The sequence below is a fragment of the Gobio gobio genome (genome assembly GCF_949357685.1).
Source record: "Gobio gobio genome assembly, chromosome: 22".
In the NCBI taxonomy this organism is placed as follows: domain Eukaryota; kingdom Metazoa; phylum Chordata; class Actinopteri; order Cypriniformes; family Gobionidae; genus Gobio; species Gobio gobio.
Window position 1 is genome coordinate 27,751,387 of NC_137118.1, and position 20,849 is coordinate 27,772,235.

The 20,849-nt window shown below is 42.4% G+C and overlaps 1 protein-coding gene across 1 annotated transcript in view; it reads right to left on the minus strand.

Annotated features, from left to right (window-relative positions):
* Positions 1-20,849, minus strand: part of chsy3 (chondroitin sulfate synthase 3) — a 131,203-nt gene that overhangs the window by 52,007 nt on the left and 58,347 nt on the right. The window lies entirely within an intron of this gene.

Consider the following 20,849-nt stretch of genomic DNA (forward strand, 5'->3'; position numbering starts at 1 on the left):
AACAACACATGGCCTGACATTTACAGCTCATTTGTCAAAAGTAGACTGGATGCACATTTACTTCATCAAACAAAGTCAATCCCCTAAAACTAAAACGCATTATGCATTCATCAAAAGTTGTTAACTCCTTTTTTAATTTCATCTGTGGCACTCTAAACACATTAGCTGGCAGAAAATAACTGGTAGAAAGACAAATATTACAAGATGATAATTCAACGAGACACTCGGAGTGGAATCTGAAGTGGCAGATTATTTTTGCAGTTTCCTCTTGTGATGCTAGTGGAGCTGGAATTACACACTTCAGCTTCCATGTTTGATCAACAAACACTTTTATTTTCAATTGAGTAATGTTCCTCACTCTTGTTGACTGAAGATATGAAGTAGTCAGAGTAAACTGACTAGAGCTGCTGTTTGCCACAGTTCATTTCACATCCTCCTCACATATAGAGCTGTCATTCACCAGTCGTCTGTTGGAATAGGAGCATAGGGACATGGAGAACAGAGACCTGTACGGCATATTTAAACAATATCAAGTTTTCTGTAGGTTATGCACTTCTGCAGTTTACATAACTGTGAATACTGTAGACCCAAAGGAACTTCTATGTAAACAGAGGCCTGTCAGGACTGAAGACAACTGCATGAGTAGAATAAGAATTATAAGAAACTGAACAATGCTGGTTTCCATTCCATTAAATGTCTCTGTATGTACTTGAAGAAGTGCTTTGTTCGTGTACATAACAGTAACAACTCTGGGTTCATATCGAGGTGAAAATCAGTAGCTCAGAAATGCAAGAACCGCTTGACCAATTCCTCAATGATAAAGTATTTACACCATGTCTTAACCAGATGCAATGCGATGCGCATGGTCCAAAAGGGTTGTACTTAATATCTTAAATCGTCATGGGTGTGTTTTGGGCGTAGATATGCTAACCAATCATAAACCAATCAGAGTCTCATCTCCCATTCCCTTTAAAAGCCAGTTGCACTTGCACCATGGCGGAGTCGCTATTTACATGGCGGAATTTGCGAACGTAAACACTGATCGCTTCTCCAGAGAGGAATCCTTTTATTTTTAATATTAAAATGTTTGTGTGCTGTGTGTGTAATAAGCAGAGTGTACGCACGTTGTGTACCCGCCTATAGGCAAATACTACTTACGCGCTCTTTAAATAACAAAAAATACTGACTTTAGACCAGGTTTTTGTTGTTTAATGGCAAAGTTGCTTTCAGTTGCCTCAAATTAGCAACGTGCCAACAATGCGCCTGAACACACCTTGTTTTAAGACCAGCACGCCCATGGCCAAATAGATGGGCGCAAGTGCATTTGCTATTTAAACAACGTGACGCTGGACGTGAAAATTATAACTGCGTCGGGTTGAGACTAGCAAAAAACACTTGCCTGCCATCGCATTGCGCCAAGTATATGATAGGGACCTGTGCGATACGATTGCAGCAACAAGCAATTTGTCTCTCCACACCAGAACCAACACGACTATGAGACGCAAAAAAAAAAAAACAATCTATAAAAAATCACAGCAAATCAGAAGAGAGTGTGGGCAGATTGCTAGTGTTTTAAAGGCAAACACTAGCAATTAAATGGACAAGTACATAATAAAAATTATTCAATTTTAACATTATTAAAAATACATACTGAGTGAATAAAACAATCATTGTTCACACTGAGTTCATCTTTTGGAAGTTCTTATTTTGAACATTATTATTCAGATACTCCAACAATATCGACCGGCTATAAATCGGAAACAGCCGGTTTTGTGCTCAAAACACAGAATTAGCAACCAGACGGTTTTTTGTTTAATTTTGTGCTGATCTCTATTCCAGACTTGCACACAAACTGCATTGCAATCATTTGTATGAAAATATTACGAAGTCTGTTAACAGGACGTTTACACGAGATGGGACACGCTGAAGACGGATGCAAAGAGGAGAGTGCAGACACGCAGCAGAGAAAATACCAGACACAGTGGGCCTAAATTTTACTCCTCCCAACAATACTAATAAATAAATGTGTGAGTGTGTTATACAGTGGGGAGGACAATATTTGATACACTGCTGATTTTGCAGGTTTTCCAACTTACAAAGCATGTAGATGTCTGTAATTTTTATCATAGGTACACTTCAACTGTAAGAGACAAAAACCCAGAAAATCCCATTGTATGATTTTTAAATAATTAATTTGCATTTTATTGCATGACATAAGTATTTGATCACCTACTGACCAGTAAGAATTACGGCTCTCACAAACCTGTTCGTTTTTCTTTAAGAAACCCTCCTGTTATCCACTCATTACCTGTATTACGTTACCTGTATAAAAGACACCTGTCCACACACTCAAACAAACAGACTCCAATCTCTCCACATTGGCCAAGACCAGAGAGCTGTGTAAGGACATCAGGGATAAAATTGTAAACCTGCACAAGGCCGGGATGGGCTACAGGACAATAGGGAAGCAGCTTGGTGAGAAGGCAAAAACGGCACCGCAATTATTAGAAAATGGAAAAAGTTCAAGATGATGGTCAATCTCCCTCGGTCTGGGGCACCATGCAAGATCTCACCTCGTGGGGCATCAATGATCATGAGGAAGGTGAGGGATCAGCCCAGAACTACACAGCAGGACCTGGTCAATGACCTGAAGAGAGTTGGGACCAAAGAAAACCATTAGTAACACACTACGCAGTCATGGATTAAAATCCTGCTGCGCACGCAAGGTCCCCCTGCTCAAGCCAGCGCATATCCAGGCCCGTCAGAAGTTTGCCAATGACCATCTGGATGATCCAGAGGAGGAATGGGAGAAGGTCATGTGGTCTGATGAGACAAAAATAGAGCTTTTTGGTCTAAACTCCACTTGCCGTTTGGAGGAAGAAGAAGGATGAGTAAAACCCCAAGAATACCATCCCAACCGTGAAGCATGGAGGTGGAAATATCATTCTTTGGGGATGCTTTTCTGCAAAGGGGACAGGACGACTGAACCGTATTGAGGGGAGGATGGGTGGGGCCATGTATCGCGAGATTTTGGCCAACAACCTCCTTCCCTCAGTAAGATGGGTCGTGGCTGGGTCTTCCAGCATGACAACGACCCGAAATACACAGCCAGGGCAGTGGCTCCGTAAGAAGCATCTCAAGGTCCTGGAGTGGCCTTACCAGTCTCCAGACCTGAACCCAATAGAAAATCTTTGGAGGGAGCTGAAAGTCCGTATTGCCCAGCGACAGCCCTGAAACCTGAAGGATCTGGAGAAGGCCTGTATGGAGGAGTGGACCAAAATCCCTGCTGCAGTGTGTGCAAACAGGGTCAAGAACTAGAGGAAACGTATGATCTCTGAAATTTCAAACAAAGGTTTCTGTACCAAATATTAAGTTCTGCTTTTATGATGTATCAAATACTTGTGTCATGCAATAAAATGCAAATTAATTACTTAATACAATGCGATTTTCTGAATTCTTGTTTTAGATTCCGTCACTCACAGTTAAAGAGTACCTATGATAAAAATTACAGACTTCTACATGCTTTGTAAGTGGGCAAACCTGCAAAATCGGCAGTGTATCAAATACTTGTTCTCCCCCCTGTAGCCTATATGTTATAGTGATGACAGCGCTACTGCAGAACGCATCGCCGCAGACAGCTGCATGAGTATCTCTTCAGCAAACTGCCACAAATAAAAGTGAAAGTTGCAGACGCTCAATACACAATCATCATAATTAAAAGTAAAGAAACTAAATGATCTTACCAGTGCTTATGACACACTCTCTCCTATTGCGGTCTTTGATTTTGAAATTAGCTGTTGATCAATAAAATGCAGCTCATATTTGTTGATTTCGGTGACGTGAACTCCATTAAAAAATCATATAGCGCAGGAATTGAAGATCAGATTTATATCCGTTTTGCGTAGACACATTTGTGAGCAAGTGTAAATGGAATTGTTCTGATAAATCAGATATCTGATCTGTAAAAGCGCATGAAGTAGACCAGGTATAAATAGGCCCAGCAAGATCACTGTTCGCGATGCTTAAAATATAGGAAGAAAAATATAAATATTGAATTGGGGAGGGGGGTTACATGAATAGTGATAGTTTCGATGGCATTTTTACAGCAGTACCCAAAGAAACCCTTCTTTTCCATAAGCACCACTTAGTGTCAGAGAGTGAATTTGCATTTTTATTCAGTCCATATGTTTTTGTTTTGTGCAGGTGTGTCTTATGCAACAATTCCACAAAGCTAAAGTCAGACCATTCTGTATTTGTCTTGAAATTATGCAATCTAGTAAAAAAAAAAAAAAAAAAAATGCTCATGCTACATGTGTGTATCTTTGTTTGGATTGTGATTAAAATGCAGTGGTTGGCTCTAATTTCAAATGGCACATTTTTTTAAGGCCAGTTTGGCCTGTTATAGAGCAAATAAACAACAAATACATTTAACAAAGAAAAAAAATTGTCAGCTGGTATCGGAAATAACCAATTTGCTCGTAAAAAAAACTCTGAATCGGCCATGAAAAATCTACAGGTAGATCTTGCCTCTCATCAAGGCTGAGGTCAGGGATCTTTGGCTTGAAAAGATTGGTGACCACTGCTGTAGGGTTTGTAAATATTTAGTTCTTCTCAGGACTGTAGATGTTTTACATGCCTCGCTTCACTCAGAACAATGTTTGAGCGGGAATATAAATGAGCACTTCTCCAGCAGCGCAAGGTTACAGCAATGACATCCCCTGCTGTTCTACATCCGTATTATGATGAAATATTCAGGTTGACTAATGAGGCTAGTGAAATTAGTCCTGACACTGACCTTTGACATTCTGTCCAAAAAGGCAGACAGTGTAACATGGTGCAGGGCTGCACACTGCTTCCTGTTGTCTCTGGTCACAGTAAAATTTTCAGAGAGGCCGAGGGCCATGATGCATTTGGGCAGGCTGTTTATCATGCCGGTGTGGTGGGCAGTGGAAGTGGGATGCACAATGTTTATAATGTGGTTTGTGTGGTGCAGTGTTTCTTGTTCTTGCAGTCATCGTCTAACACTGGTCCTCCGTGTGTGGGTTGTCAAATCTCATTCACTTCATTACAATCAAATCTGCCGTCTTGATGTTGCACAAGAACCAATAAAGTTTGTGGACTTTTTTCTTCTTGTCCTGATACAGGTCTTGATTGGAATGACATGTAGGTGAATAAATGATAGCATTCAGACCCTTTGCTATGACACTTTAGCTCAGGTTCACTCCATTTCTCTCGCGCATAATTGAGAATAGTGCGCGAAAATGAACTGAGTTCTCTTCCTCATCTTTTTGCACAGCACACAAACAGACAAATACACACAAAAATATGTCAAAATATTCTCATAAACACAATCGGTTATGTCTTAAAGGGTACCTATTATGCTCCTTTTTACAAGATGTCACATTGGTCTTGGGTGTCCCCAAAATGTATCTGTGAAGTTTCAGCACAAAATACACCACAGATAATTTATTATAACGTGTTGAAAATGTAATTTTGAGGCCTGTCTATAAAAAGCGCTGTTTTGGCGTGTACCGCTTTAAATGTAAATGAGCTGCATATCCCCGCCCTGTCTTTAGAAGAGGGCGTAGCATATACATCTCTCCTGAGCATGGCAGATTGCATACAGGTCTCACAGGGAGGGTCTATGTTAAAATGGCAGTGTCAGTCAAACCTTGCGGGCAGGCCTTTGCAGTGTGATGTCACACTGCAGAGAATCTGAGAACAGCTTGTTCTGAAACACTGCTTATGATATTTGGGGATTAAAAAAAAATACTGGGTGGATTTTTATCGTTATAGGTCGGTTGTTTACACACACTGTCAACACACATTTGTGTTCAAACATCATGTAAAAATGGATTTTACATAATAGGTGCCCTTTAAGACAGTTGAAAAGAAAAGATAAAAACATGTCAGTAGCCTATGGGATACATGCAGCTCTTAAAGGGTAACTAAACCCCTGCTCAGAGCTTAACTCCACCCACTGGCAAATTTTGAAAAATGCTGGAAAAGTAGGCAGAGCCCAGCGGAGACAGAGGGGACGAACCGAGGGCGGGGCTCAGCGGAGGGTGTGCACCTGAGACCCGCAGTGATGGATTGATTGACAGCTGTCAGACTCGCGAGTCACAAAGATGGAGAATGACTGGAGTGACCCCAGCTTTGCAACAGAGCGGTCATTCTCCTACCTTCACCTGAAGTGGAGGAGGGTGGATTGTCTGTAGACACAAACCTGGAGCCTTATCAATGCGAGCCGCTGGCTCAAACTGCGTTAACTCCCGATGCAGACGATGCTAGTGAAGCAGCCGCGCAAGAGAACTGACCTAATCTATGAACAGTCAAATCCTTACACTGAATGCCACTAAAAATAGATCAGATATCTGATATACATACAATGTATTTTCATTCAAATTAACTGAATCAGCGCAGCAGCGCAGGACCAATAAGTTCAGACCTAAAAGCCTATTATAAACAGATTTCCTCAAATAAGTTAGACTATAGAATATACGCAAGCACGTTACAGTATTGTTATTCGTTACCGTGTCCGCGGCAACCACTTGCGTGTCAGGGTTTGAAAGTGCGTCTCATGTATGAAAATGATCTGTACACATGACGGGCGGCAATAATATCACAAGAAAAGCCTGACGTGTACTGACAACTGCATTATTTAACCGTATTTTCTTCAATACAATGTTAAAGCAAGTGTCAAGTCAGTTTCATTCATAATGTTTCTACTTCATGTAATATGACAGTTCATATTGGAGTGAAGCCGTTCTCATCATGTGATTGGGGGAAACATTTCTGAGGGCGTGGTGAGCTCGTGCCAGGGGCGCGGATAGTGAGCCGTTGGAAGTACCATCCTACGTCACGATGTACCACAATGTCCAATAGGAAAATTCAACTGCAGTAGCCACCGTTCAACCTTAAGAGGGCAGCACTTTGGCGGTTTTACACCATATTTTATAGAATTAAAACACTTTATACTCAAATGTCAAAACATTTACTCGAATCAATGAACAGCATTAATAAAGCCCCAGTATTACAGATCATTAACTAAAAAAAGTTGGTTTAGGGTTTAGTTACCCTTTAAAGTAACGGCAGATTTTCCTGATGCTGTCCCTATGATAACGTTAATCAAACAACAAAAAACTTTTGTAACTATACTTGTAATGTATAGCCTATATTTTATTAATAAAGTGCCATGTTATTTTACAGTTGATTACAGTTTCTGTACCTGAATACCTGAAAATGTTTTATTTCAATTGTATCTTTTGTTCAATTGTATTTATTTGTGCAATTGCTAATACGTTTATTTGTTCTTTTTTAATTACCGAGTGTTTAACCACATTGTCTTGTCTTAATGCTTGACATTTATATTAGTTAGGCTAGTTGTCTTTGCGATGGTATTTTTAATCAATAGGCAAAAGTTCCTTGTCTGTTTTTGTTCATGGTATTCAGCTACAATGAAATGTTTTGCAATAAGACTTAGAATAAATGTGAATGATAAATTTTTCTGTTTACCTTGTTGGAATCGCAATTAGGAATCTATAAGAATCTGAATCGATAAGCAGAAACTGAATCATTAAAATTCAAACGATACCCAACCCTACCATAGACCCTCCCCTCGAAGAAATCAGGACATAATTTGATGAAAGAAGACAAAAGAGATGGATTAAAACAGCAGGTGTAAACAGAAATGCGCCTACCTCATCTACTTGTGATTCGATCGACCAAAATGCATCTTAACACCAGGTGTAAACAGGGCCTATGGTGTATGGAGTTGTAGTGGACAGCACATTCCAGGGCCCAGTTTATGGCAGGGCCACTCTCTGTCCATAACAGTGGACAAAGGTTTGCTACATTTTGATTGGATCTTGGTAGACTGAGACAAACAAACTGTCCAACGCCATCAGATAAGATGCTATGACAACATCCAGACACCTCTTAGAGGCTAAAAAGACCAGCTCTTGTACCAAGCCCAGGAAGGACAAGACATCTCATTGGCCCAAATGCAGTACTTGCCCTTCACCCACATCCCTAATGTTCTGGTCTATGACTGCCATAAAAATTCCACAGGACCTCAGCAGTAGTGGGTGAAAGAAAGACCACAATGATTCATCCAAATCCAGTCATAACTATGTTTGGAAACCTTAAGACTGATGTAAACTACACACATCCATTTCATACTTATTCAGAGAAATAAGTATTCTCAGTGACAGCTATTTGTAATGCAACATCTTACATAGAATCAGCTGTTAATGAACAAATGAATGAACAGTTAAATTTTTTCCCATCATATTTGGTTTCTATTTGTTAAGAATATTGCCAAGGGTATTCTGATGGTGGTTTGGAAAGTGAGAAATGCATTGGTAAACTTTAAAGACACTTTAAAGACTTCTAACTGTGTACAGTATGCAAGTGAGTTCCACAGGAGAAAGGAGGGTGAGTCTCACTGTGGACCCCCTCTGATGCCAGCAGCCAATTGCAACACTGGAATGGAGAAGCGCCAAATTGCAATCTCCTCCTATTCGGAAAAGGATAAAGGTACCCTTTCAACAGACACACCTCGTTTCTGAATTTCTCCTTGAGAGAGATTGTGACAGAGCAACAAGTTCTGAGTCTCCCCAGCAAGGATGAGACTGTAACAGTTCACCACGTTCTGAGTTTCTCCTGCAAGGATGAGACTGTGACAGAGCAACCAAGTTCTGAGCCTCTGGTTCATCCAGAGAGACAACAAAAGATCCAAGGATCTGAGTCTACAGCCTGTGAGGCAGCAACAGATACGACCACGTTCTGAGCCTCCAGCCTGTGAGGAAAGAGACATTAACAACCACTACGTTCAGAGTTTTAGTCCAGCGAGACTACAGCACGTCCCGAGTCTCCATGCCAGAGAGACCAAAGCAGATTGACCAAGTCCTGAGTGTCTGACCCACAGAGTCAAAGGACACACAGAGACATTTGCAACAAGGTTAAGCTCAGGAGAGCAAACCTTCACTTCAAGGTTCCTTCGTCTGCGTGTTCCAGATTAAGGACCTTCTGCACCTACTTCAGGGCCTCATCTGCGTGTTCCAGATTTTAGGACCCTTTGGTGCTCCAGGAGATCAGCATCCCACAGATCTTCATGTTCAAGACTGTTGAAACGGATTCCAGCTCCTTTCCCACTGCATTGTCACCCAGCACAACCAGTGGAAGAAGTCACCTCCATCGGACTGCTTTCTCAACCAAGTGGAATGTAAATATCACTTAACCAAACCTCTTTCCAGAGACCTTGGCATTGTTGTATATTATCAGTATATGATTTTCTAATTTACATTAGAGTTAATTTAACTGATGCTAGTTAATACCAAATAACCTTTCGTTATTTGTTTGATGCATAATAAGGTTCTTCACCTTAGTTTCAGAGAAACAACAGTTTATCTTTCCATAAGATAACGCAACTCTTCCATAGCCACACTCACCTTAATCACATGTATTTTATGGATCTTATGCACTTTATTCCTTTATCATTCCTTGTATTCACTTAGTAGTTGTGTTAGTTATTCTTGTTTATCTTTTGTTAATAAAATCTATTTTATTACAATTGTGACTTACTTGTGCTGATAATACAGAAAAGGCTCTACAAGTTAGAAATCTCACCAATCTTTCAGATAAATCAGCTGACCAACTCTCCCCACTTTACATTCAATCTAAAATGATTGAACAGCCTCCTGTGTGGAGTGTTCTCATAGAGCCATGGTAAAAGACCTTGACTAGTGTCCCAAACTAAGAGAGGGGGAAGGTGGTCATCTGATGTACTCATAACCACACCTTAAGTGACTGGTGATCCAAAAATCACAACGTCAGCGGTGACGTGAGTACCAATCACTACCTTACTTAACGTCCTTGGATGGACGAAGGTAAAATCACTACATAATTGGCGTCCCTTGTTTGGGCCCAAAAGTGAAATTATTACAGAGTTTACACTGTGTAACAAAATGTAAATATTTAGAAATAAAGAAAAATCCCTTTGGATAAGTATTATTAAAGACATACACCTGTCTATCCATGCAATATCTTGGATAGACAACTTTTCTTTTTCTTTTTTTGCCACACGAATATTGCTTGGGCACTTTAATATTGAGAATAGGCAACATATTTCTATCTGGATACTTTAGATCGGTCTTGGCCCTGTGTCTTACCTAGCTGTCCATTAGTGGCAACACTGCCCAGCAACATTGCTCAAAGAGTTGCCCCGGTGTATCACCTTTACACACTTATCAAAGAAGATCAAGATCACATAAAACTATAAGACCAATTCATACAGTTTTATCTCATTTAGATAAATCCACCACTGTACATTTGGCAGTTTTGGATAATAAAAGTGTAAAATGAATAATGTTGAATTGCCAAGAACCAGCATTCAGTGTATGCAATAATACTAATAGCTGCAGCACAGCATCATCAATTATTCTGTTTCACAAGCACTAATAATATCTCCCACAGCTCATAATATTAGGCTGTCTATAGAAATAAATCACCAAATGAATCATAATGTGCTGTTAGGAAATCATTCACGAGAGGAACACATTTGTCAAATACAGACAGCATAAGAGTGCGGAATGTTCTCAGTGTTTACCAGGAAAAAAGGCCCTACACTACAATAAAATCGATTTTATCACGATATCAAGTGCAGTATTTAAGTGGCTCATATCCTGCTGCTGTTAGGTCTGATGAAATGAAGAGGAAGGATGGAACACAATTATGAAAGATAAAAGAACAAATCACACAGGCTTAAACAGATCAGTGCTCAAAGACAAATTCAAGCCTAAATGCAGTCACAGCTTCATCTGGCAGCCCAAAAAGCAAACTCATAATTTAGAATAATAGGACATTGAATAAATCTCATAAAACGTATGATTGATGATGGTCAGATATCTTTTTCTCTCAGTGCTTTCTTGCCAGTAAACCATTTAAAACCAAATAATTATTATCTTTTAGGTTAGAATACTAATTAAAATCATCCCAAAATGAGATCCAGTGAATATCTGCATTAACATGATATATTTAATGACAGCTCAATACAGTACATACAGAACACATTATTAGCATTGGGGCTGTAAAATAATAATAATAATAACAGTAATAAAAATAAGGGAAGGTGTCAAATATTAGCCTTCATCACAGACAACATCATGAAGGTTATTTTCTACTAGCATCTTTTTGTTTGTGTTTAGTCAAAGCCTTTGAATTGTGAATACAACACTCACTCTCATCACACCATTATTCTTTACATACTAAGTGATCATGGCAAGAATAGATAGTGTCTCTTCATTCGTCCTCAGCATATTACTAAGCTAATGCACGCATTGAGCATGATCAGCTTTACTTCTTTGTGACGGTTTATGCAGTGTTTTGGGTAATGGCTGCGTTTTTGAGAGTTATGTGGGTGTTTCATACTGAAGTGCTCCAGGAATATCAAATATTACATCTGCATAACTGACCTGAGCAGTAAACAGCCTGAAGTGTTAACGCATCAACCATTATGAGGCTTCACACCGAAACTGCTCTGCGCTGGGCTGCATATGAAAAGGAAAGCAAAGCTTTTTTCTGGACTGAGAATAAAAAGCACACTACCACTAAAAACACTGCTTCTATTCTGATATACATTGATTATTACAAGGCTTAAGTCTAGTCCCAGACTACAATGCATGTTTGAGCTGTTTTAACTGAAAGCAACTTGCACTGAGATATCTTAAAATATGTCACTGCCATTGTTTTGTCTCAAGATACACACCGGTGATATTTTTTCTAAGGCATGTTTATAAAAGCTACCCTGGCTTAATCTAAGCCCTGTCTATGAAACCCAGCATACTATATAATATCTGATTTTAACCTTCCAAAATCAATCTATCCTTAACATGAGGAGAGGTACATAAGCATGAGGAGAGGTACACAAGTCCAACAAAATGTAGCTGTGGGCTGAGTTCCCTTTCAGTCGGTCACGTTCGACGTACGTCGGACGTCACCGACGAATTGGGATCACTTCAGAGAGCCCCTATCAGCTTCAAGATATGGAGAACAGGCCAGTGGGCCATTGGCGTGCGAGATTTGCATCTCGCGCTCTGCCCCGCACTGCGGGTATAAACAGGAAGCGAGAGCAACACGCAGTTGTCATTCACTTCGGAGCCGAACTGCCGTTAATTCTGAGAAAACAGACGCAATTCTTCAAAAGAGAGAATTTCGCTTCAGCAGAGAGAGAAAGGAGGACGTGGGGATGCTCGTGTTGGCAAGACGGCACAAAACTGTGAGACAGCGTGCTCACCGCTGCATTCGGCAAAAACTGCTGTTCTCACAGCACCACAGAAAATTTCTGAGTTGGTTCGGTGAGGGCGTTCCGTTACAGTGAGTGCAGACACAGGCTGAACCTTTTCCCTGTGTTCTGCCGTGGTCATCCCTGGGTGCTTCAGCACTAAGAGCGTTTCCTCACAAAAGGGTACACGGGTGTGACACTGCGTCTTTTTCAAGATGTCATTCCACCCGTGCGTTTCTGGATGCGGTCGTTCCCTATCGCCTGCTGACGGTCACAATCGCTGCATCACGTGTCTGGGCATCCTGCACGTTGAAGCAGCGTTTGCGGATAGTTCATGTTCCCACTGCGGGAACATGACTATCTCGGCGCTTAGGTCGAGACTCACCTACCTTCGGGAAGGCGGAGTCCCTGATCGACCTGAAGGACGCGTACTTTCATGTCTCGATTCTCCCTCAAACACAGGCCGTTCCTACGATTTGCGTTTGAGGGACGGGCATATCAGTACAGAGTCCTACCCTTCGGGCTGTCCCTGTCGCCCCGTGTCTTCACGAAAGTCATGGAGGCGGCCATTGCTCCCATGAGAGAGCGTGGTGTTCGCATCCTCAACTATCTCGACGACTGGCTGATCCTTGCCCAGTCACGAGAGCAGTTGTGCGAACACAGGGACATGGTGCTTCGGCACCTCAGCCAGTTGGGGCTTCGGGTCAACTGGGAGAAGAGCAAACTCTGCCCCACGCAGAGGATCTCTTTTCTCGGGATGGAGCTGGATCCGGTCGCCCTGGCAGCGCGCCTCACCGAGGAGCACGTCTAGTCAGTGTTGAACTGCTTGAATTCGTTCAAATGCAGGACAGCGATACCACTGAAACACTTTCAGAGGCTCCTGGGGCATATGGCATCCGCGGCCGCGGTAACGCTGCTCGGATTGCTTCATATGAGACCGCTTCAACGCTGGCTACACGACCGAGTCCCGAGATGGGCGTGGCACAGCGGGTCCCTCCGCGTCCAAGTGACGCCGGGGTGCCACCAAACCTTCAGCCCGTGGTCGAACCCTTCGTTGCTGCGGGCCGGAGTGCCCATTGAACAGGTGTTTAGGCATGCTGTTGTCTCCACGGATGCCTCATCCACGGGCTGGGGTGCCACGTACAACGGGCATGCAGTTTCGGGTCTGTGGACGGGGCCTCAACTGCAGTGGCATATCTGTTGTCTAGAGTTGTTAGCGGTTCGTCTTGCACTCAGCCGCTTCAAGGAGCCGCTCAGAGGCAATCACGTTCTGGTTTGCGTACATCAACAAACAGGGTGGTCTACGCTCCCGTCACATGTCACAACTCGCCCGCCATCTCCTCTTATGGAGTCAGAAGCATCTGAGGTCGCTTCGAGCCATTCACATTCCGGGCCTGCACAACCGTGCGGCCGACGAGCTGTTGCGGTTACCAGTGCTCCCGGGAGAGTGGAGACTCCATCCCCAGGCGGTCCAGCTGATCTGGAGTCACTTCGGGGCTGCACAGGTAGACCTGTTCGCCGCGACGGATTCGACCCATTGCCAGTTGTTCTATTCCCTGACCGAGGGGACCCTCAGCTCGGATGCTCTGGCACACAGCTGGCCCCGGGACCTGTGCAAGTATGCGTTTCCCCCAGTGAGCCTTCTCGCACAGACACTGTGCAAAGTCAGGGAGGACGAGGAGCAAGTCCTGTTGGTTGCTCCATACTGGCCCAACAGGACTTGGTTCCCAGAACTAGTACTCCTCGCGACAGCACCTCCTTGGCCCATTCCTCTGAGGAAGGACCTCCTGACTCAGAGACGGGGCACCCATGTTTGGTCCCAGGACGGGACACGGAGGTTCTAGGTGGCCCGCCACAGAATGTGGTAGACACCATCACTTCCGCTAGGTTGAAGTGGAACCTGTTCGTCGATTGGTGTTCTTCTCGCCGAGAAGACCCCCGGAGATGCTCGATCGGTTTTGTGCTTTCCTTCCTACAAGATGGGTTGGAGCGAAGGCTGTCTCCCTCCACCCTCAAAGTTTATGCTGCCACTATCGCCGCAAACCATGACATGGTAGATGGTAAGTCTGTTGGGAAGCAGATCTGATCGTCAGGTTCCTGAGGGGGGCGAGGAGACTAAATCCGCCTCGCCCTCCCTCTATACCCTCTTGGGACTTAACTCTAGTGCTAACAGCACTACAGAGAGCGCCCTTTGAGCCTTTGCAGTCGGCAGAGTTGAAAATCCTGTCCCTAAAGACATCCTGTCCCTAATGATTGCATTGGCATCTATCAAGAGGGTAGGGGACCGCAGGCATTTTCGGTCGACGAATCGTGCCTGGAGTTGGGGCCGGGTAACTCATGTAATCCTGAGACCCCGGCCTGGATATGTGCCCAAGGTTCCCACCACTCCCTTCCGGGACCAGGTGGTGAGCCTGCAAGCGCTGCCTTCGGAGGAGGCAGACCCAGCCCTGGCTTTTCTCTGTCCCGTCCGCGCCCTGCGGACATACGTGGACAGAACGCAAAGCTTCAGAACCTCAGAGCAGCTCTTCGTCTGTTAAGGAGGACAGCAGAAGGGAAAAGCTGTCTCCAAGCAGAGGATGGCCCACTGGATAGTGGATGCCATCGTCTTGGCGTATGAAATGCAAGACGTGCCCTGCCCGCTCAGGTTAAGAGCCCACTCCACTAGGGGTGTTGCTTCTTCCTGGGCGTTGGCTCGTGGCGCCTCGCTGACAGATATTTGTAGAGCCGCGGAATGGGCGACACCTAACACGTTCGCTAGATTCTATAGCCTGCGTGTAGAGCTGGTAGCTTCTGGTGTCCTCGCTTCCCATAATCAGTAACACCGGAGTGCCCGTTCTAGTGTCGGCTTGCTGCGCCATTCCCTTCCCCATGGAACGGATACGTGCGCTTATCTGCTCCAGTCGAGTTCCCCTAAGCTTAAGCGAACCCTGTCGAGTCCTCCGCAACCCACGGCAGTCGGATGTGGCGGAGCATCCGACGCCAGGCTTAACACTCGTATGCATTGTGGAACTTGTGTTAGGCTGGGTTCCATATGTTGTGACCCCCACGGTGGTCCCATATGTGTATTTTTCCACGGTACGGCTCCCTACGGCGAGCCCGTGTCTTTCCGAGTACTGTGTTATTCCCCCGCTGACTTGGCCGGGGCCACCCCTGGGACTGCCGCATGTTGTACTGCCCAAGGCCAGTCCATTCGTGTCTTCTCCACATGTTAACTCCCTCCGGGCATGATGTGGCTTCCACAGTGGGCCCTCCGGGCACGCTTTCCCAGCGTTATCCAATAAAGGTCTGCTGAATGGGTCTTGCGGAACAGCAGTGTGACTCTCCCTGCATGAGTTTTCCCGCCCGGTACAGACGGGGTCTGAGGGGCTCTTCGCTGGCCGCTGGAAGTGGTAGTAACTGTAGCATTTTCCAAAGGGATCCCAATTCGCCGGTGACATCCGACGTACGTCGAACGTAACCGACTGAAAGGGAACTTCTCGGTTACGTTTGGTAACCATCGTTCCCTGAAGGAGGGAACAGAGACGTACGTCCCGTCGCCACAGTTGCTGTACCATCACTGCATGGCCGAGTCACTAGTTCGGCTCCTCAGTGAAAAACAACTGCGTGTTGCTCTCGCTTCCGGTTTATACCCGCAGTGCGGGGCGGAGCGCAAGACGCAAATCTCGCACAGCAATGGCCCATTGGCCTGTTCTCCATATCTCGAAGCTAATAAACAAAATGTCAGTCTACTGGGTTGCATGCAGCCCATTTACACTACCAACATCGCATATCTGAGCTGTCTTCATTTGACAGGAAATGGAATACATAATAGAGCGTTGCAAGGATGACATTAAACACCGGAAAACTAATTCGCCACTGTTTTCCTCAAGATTTTTCTATGGGTTTTATAATGTTTTTTTTCCCCAATGAGTATAACTTGACGATACTTTGACATTTTGTTCTATAGTGAGAACTGCACACACTAGGGATGAAACGATTACCGGTTTCACGATAAACCACGATAAAATTTAGTGACGGTTAGTAATATCGTAGAAAATTTAATTATCATTAAAACCGCGTGTGATTATCACGATTGTGAAAACTCGCGGTAAATCTTGTCCAGTCAGCGTCAGTCTGGCGCAGTGCACGGCTGTTTTTGAATGAGAAGAAATGGAAGAAGGCAGTGACAGCGCCGGGAGATTTTTCAGCCTTCTAAAAGGACCAAATCTGAGGCGTGGTCATATTTTGCCTTTTACAAAAGTCCTGAGGGAAACTTAATCGAAGATGGTCACCCTGTCTGCAGAACATGCCAGAAGAAAGTCGCTGTAATAGGGGGAACACTTCAAAACTACGAACGCAAGGCAAGTGGACTTTGACCTCAATACCAAAACTATGTCTGGCAAATAATATGAAGCGAACGAATTCAGACAAGACTAGGGAGACATTTAAGGGATAATATTCAGGGCTCAACCGCCATTTGCGGGTATAAGTTAACGTTATTTCGGCTGCACACTAGTCACTCTGGCTGTTGAACTTATTATAGTCTTCTCAAACGCCGTCTGTAATAATCGCGTTGCGCATTATAACCACTCACACGTGTTTCTATTGAGTTTATGAATGCAATGTCTCATAATCAGAGGCGTTCAGAGCGCGCGCCGCGCTCACTCCCTGAAATCTGCACTCAAAGCAGAGATAAACGTGCGATGTACGCAGGAGATTCACTCATCATACAGTGTTGGACTGTTTTTGTTCTATTTCAGCAGCGAAAATTGTTTTAAAACACACAGCAGAACCACAGTGCATCTGATATGACTGGCATAACGCAGGCGAATTTAGGGACCGTCTCTAAAGTTCAACACAACATTGGTAACGTTATACACGTTTCAAACTTCAATAGCATTTGAAGAGAATGACAGTCATACAACTGACTGTAAAGTGATCATTTAGGTGTCAGGTATGATGCACACATTTTCATATTTAATAATTAAACTGTCAAATCATATGGAAATATGGATATGCATTATTTCACTAGGATACTGTTTGGGCTCTAACACAAAACATGCTAGATTTAAATGCATCACTGCTGAACACTGATGAGAATATTGCTTGAGAATATATTTACAGAGATAATATTAGAGATTATATTTACGATAAATTATTATTATTTATGCATTATGCGTTGCTATTGAGGCCATTAAGGAAGGAAATCCCACAGAATCAAGCTTAAAAAAGTGCATAGAGCTGCTTTAGTTATTTGTTGTTTGTTGAATTTCAAATATAAAACTTGTTGAAATGTTTTAAGTGTGTGCATCTGTTCTTTTTGAATACTTTCATCTCGTTTGAACAAAACCGTGATAATATTGATAACCGTGAAAATTTTGGTCACTATAATCGTGATGTTAAATTTCCATACCGTTTCATCCCTAGCACACACGCTTCTAAAGTTTCTTATCTAGTTACCCATTAGAAACATACTTTTAAAAATAAATAAACATAACTGCTTCAAAATGCACATTTTCAGTATGGATGGGTGTAATTTACATTTACAAGTAACATACATTTACATGTAAACGTCCCAGTATGTAATATGTACTCGATAGCCTATTCTTTATTACCAGCTATGCATTCCGTTAATCTTGTGAATTGGTAAGTTTCTTCAGGGCGTGAAGAAATATAGAGCTGAGTATCGTCAGCATAACAATGAAAACTAACGCCATGCTTCCTAATGATATCTCCCAGTGGTAGCATGTACAGGGTGAGGAGCAGCGGTCCTAGCACTGACCCTGTGGTACTCTATACTGAACTTGTGATCGGTGTGACATCTCTTCATTTACTGCTACAAACTGATAACGGTCACATAGGTATGATTTAAACCATGACAAAGCAATTCCACTAATACCTACATAATTTTCGAGTCTATTCAAAAGAATGTTGTGGTCGATAGTATCAAATGCAGCGCTAAGATCGAGTAACACTAATAGAGAGATACAGCCACGATCGGATGATAAGAGTAAATCATTTGTAACTCTGATGAGAGCAGTCTCAGTACTATGATACAGTCTAAATCCTGACTGGAAATCCTCACAGATACCATTTCTTTCTAAAAGGAACATGATTGTGAAGACACTGCCTTTTCAAGTATTTTTGACAGAAAGGGTAGATTGGAGATTGGTCTATAATTGACTAATTCTGTAGGATCAAGTTGCGTTTTTTTAATAACTGGTTTATTAATATCCAACTTAAAAGTTTTCGGTACATATCCTAATGACAAAAATGAATTAATGATATTAAGAAGAGGATCTATGACCTCTGGTAGCATCTCTTTTAATAGCCTAGTCGGTATAGGGTCGAGCATACATGTTGTTGATTTTGATGATTTAACCATTTTAGCCAATTCTTCCTCTCCTATAGCAGTGAATGAGTGTAATTTTTCCTCAGTGACACTATAATGCACTGTCTGATGTGATACTGTATTAGACGGCTGCATGGTTATAATTTTCTTCCTAATATTATCAATCTTGTACATAAAGTAGTTCATAGGGTCATTACAGCTGTGCTGTTTACAAACGTCAGAAGTTGAAGCTTTATTTCTTGTTAATATAGCCAATGTATAGGGTTGTGTTTGTTTTCTTCTAAGAGAGTCGAGAAATAAGCAGATCTAGCCATTTTTACGGCCTTTCTGTATGCAATCATGCTCTCTTTCCACGAAATGCGAAAAACCTCCAGTTTTGTTCCAGCCTCCAGCTGCGCTCCATTTTTCTGGATGCTGTTTTAAGGGCCCAAGTGTGCTCGTTGTACCACGGCGTTGGACTATTTTCTTTAATCTTCTTGAAGCGCAGAGGAGCAACTTTGTTTTATAATCGAAACCGAAACTACTGCTGTTGAATTGTTTTTGAAAGACACGGTACAGACACATGAAATAATTTGGCCAGTCATCACTGCTATCTAGTAGGCAGTCATTGCTGTATTTTAACATTATTAGGAGGACATAAAGGGTCACAATATCTACTATTTGCTTAAAGTATATCATGGATGTCTTCAAGATTGATCACGATATAAAATCGTCTGATCGCCCACCCCTAGATCACAGTATAATTAAATTATCTTGCAAGACACATAAAGTGAGGTGGCGGGCCGGTTTTGGGCCACGTGCCTTTAATTTGATGCGGATATTTCTGGACATTTCTGTATATATGCACTTTATTATCTAATGTTGTACTTATGGAACAATATACAGTTTATTATTATTAAAATCATATTATTCGTATTCTCCTTGGTATTATTAATGTGATGGTGTAAATATTGTATAATGTGCTCTGGGAAATACATGTTAAACAAAAGATGGTGGATTCATGCTTTAAACTATCGGGAGAATAACATTGTTATTGCATGGAGTTTAATACATGCTTCAATTGGGTTAATTTAGAGTTTGTGTTTAATTAATTATTGGAAGATTGTGCGTCTGTACTGGAAATAAATGTTGAGGGGTTTTTTTTTAAATAATTTATAATGACGCGGTGATTTAAGGGAAATTACTGAATAAGTAAATACCTTTGAGATATGCTCAAATGTACTGTCGGTCAGTTTGTATTCTTTGGCTCCCGTGTTAAAGGATTAGTTAACTTCAAAATGAAAATTTCCTGATAATTTACTCACCCCCATGCCATCCAAGATGTTCATGTCTTTCTTTCTTCAGTGGAAAAGAAATTTAGTTTTTTGAGGAAAACATTTCAGGATTTTTCTCCACACAATGGACTTCAATGTCAACCAAAATGTTGAAGGTCCAAATCAATGCAGTTTCAAAGGGCTCTGCATGATCCCAGCTGAGGAATAGGGTCATATATAGCTAACCCATTGGTCATTTTCAAAAAAACGTCGGAAAATCACGCACAATCACGTCGGAAAGGTCACACTAGATGTGGGCAGAAGTACTACCAAGCAATTGTCTGTTCCACTGTCACATTCATAAGCAGTTGTCTGCTGTCCACTGTCACATTCATATGTGTATCTACTGTATGTACTTTTATGTGCTGTATTATGTCTTGTGTTTACTGTAGTCCCTAAATATTACTGTAGTCCTAAATGTAATAGTTTTATGTACATCAGCACCAAGATCATTAGAATAAATTCAAATCTAATCTACAGATTTTTTTCTTTCATTATTTAGCCTTTTCCTAGTGTCACATCTAACAATTTTCTGTCTGAAACACAGGAGATTACAGTACTGAACACAGGAGCTCAGCCTGTGAGAACGGCTCCTCACTCATTCCAGCTGGACTTCATTCAGTTGGTACTTCAAACTGAACTTAGAGGGATGGGGGCATTTTTCCTCCAATGTCACCTTGGCATATTCTTAAATTTTTTTATCTGTGCACATCAAAATTAACGTGCCTCGTAATCTTGAATCAGAATAACTTCCCCTCCTCTTGCAGCGACATCTCTTCTCTTCACTTATGACAAGGGTGGAACAACTTGCCCAACATTTATTCTTGTTCCACAAATCGTTTCACTCAGATATACGTCACTATACAGGGAAGAAAATATCAGCGCAACTTCTGTTTCATCTCGACTGTAATGCAATTTTGTA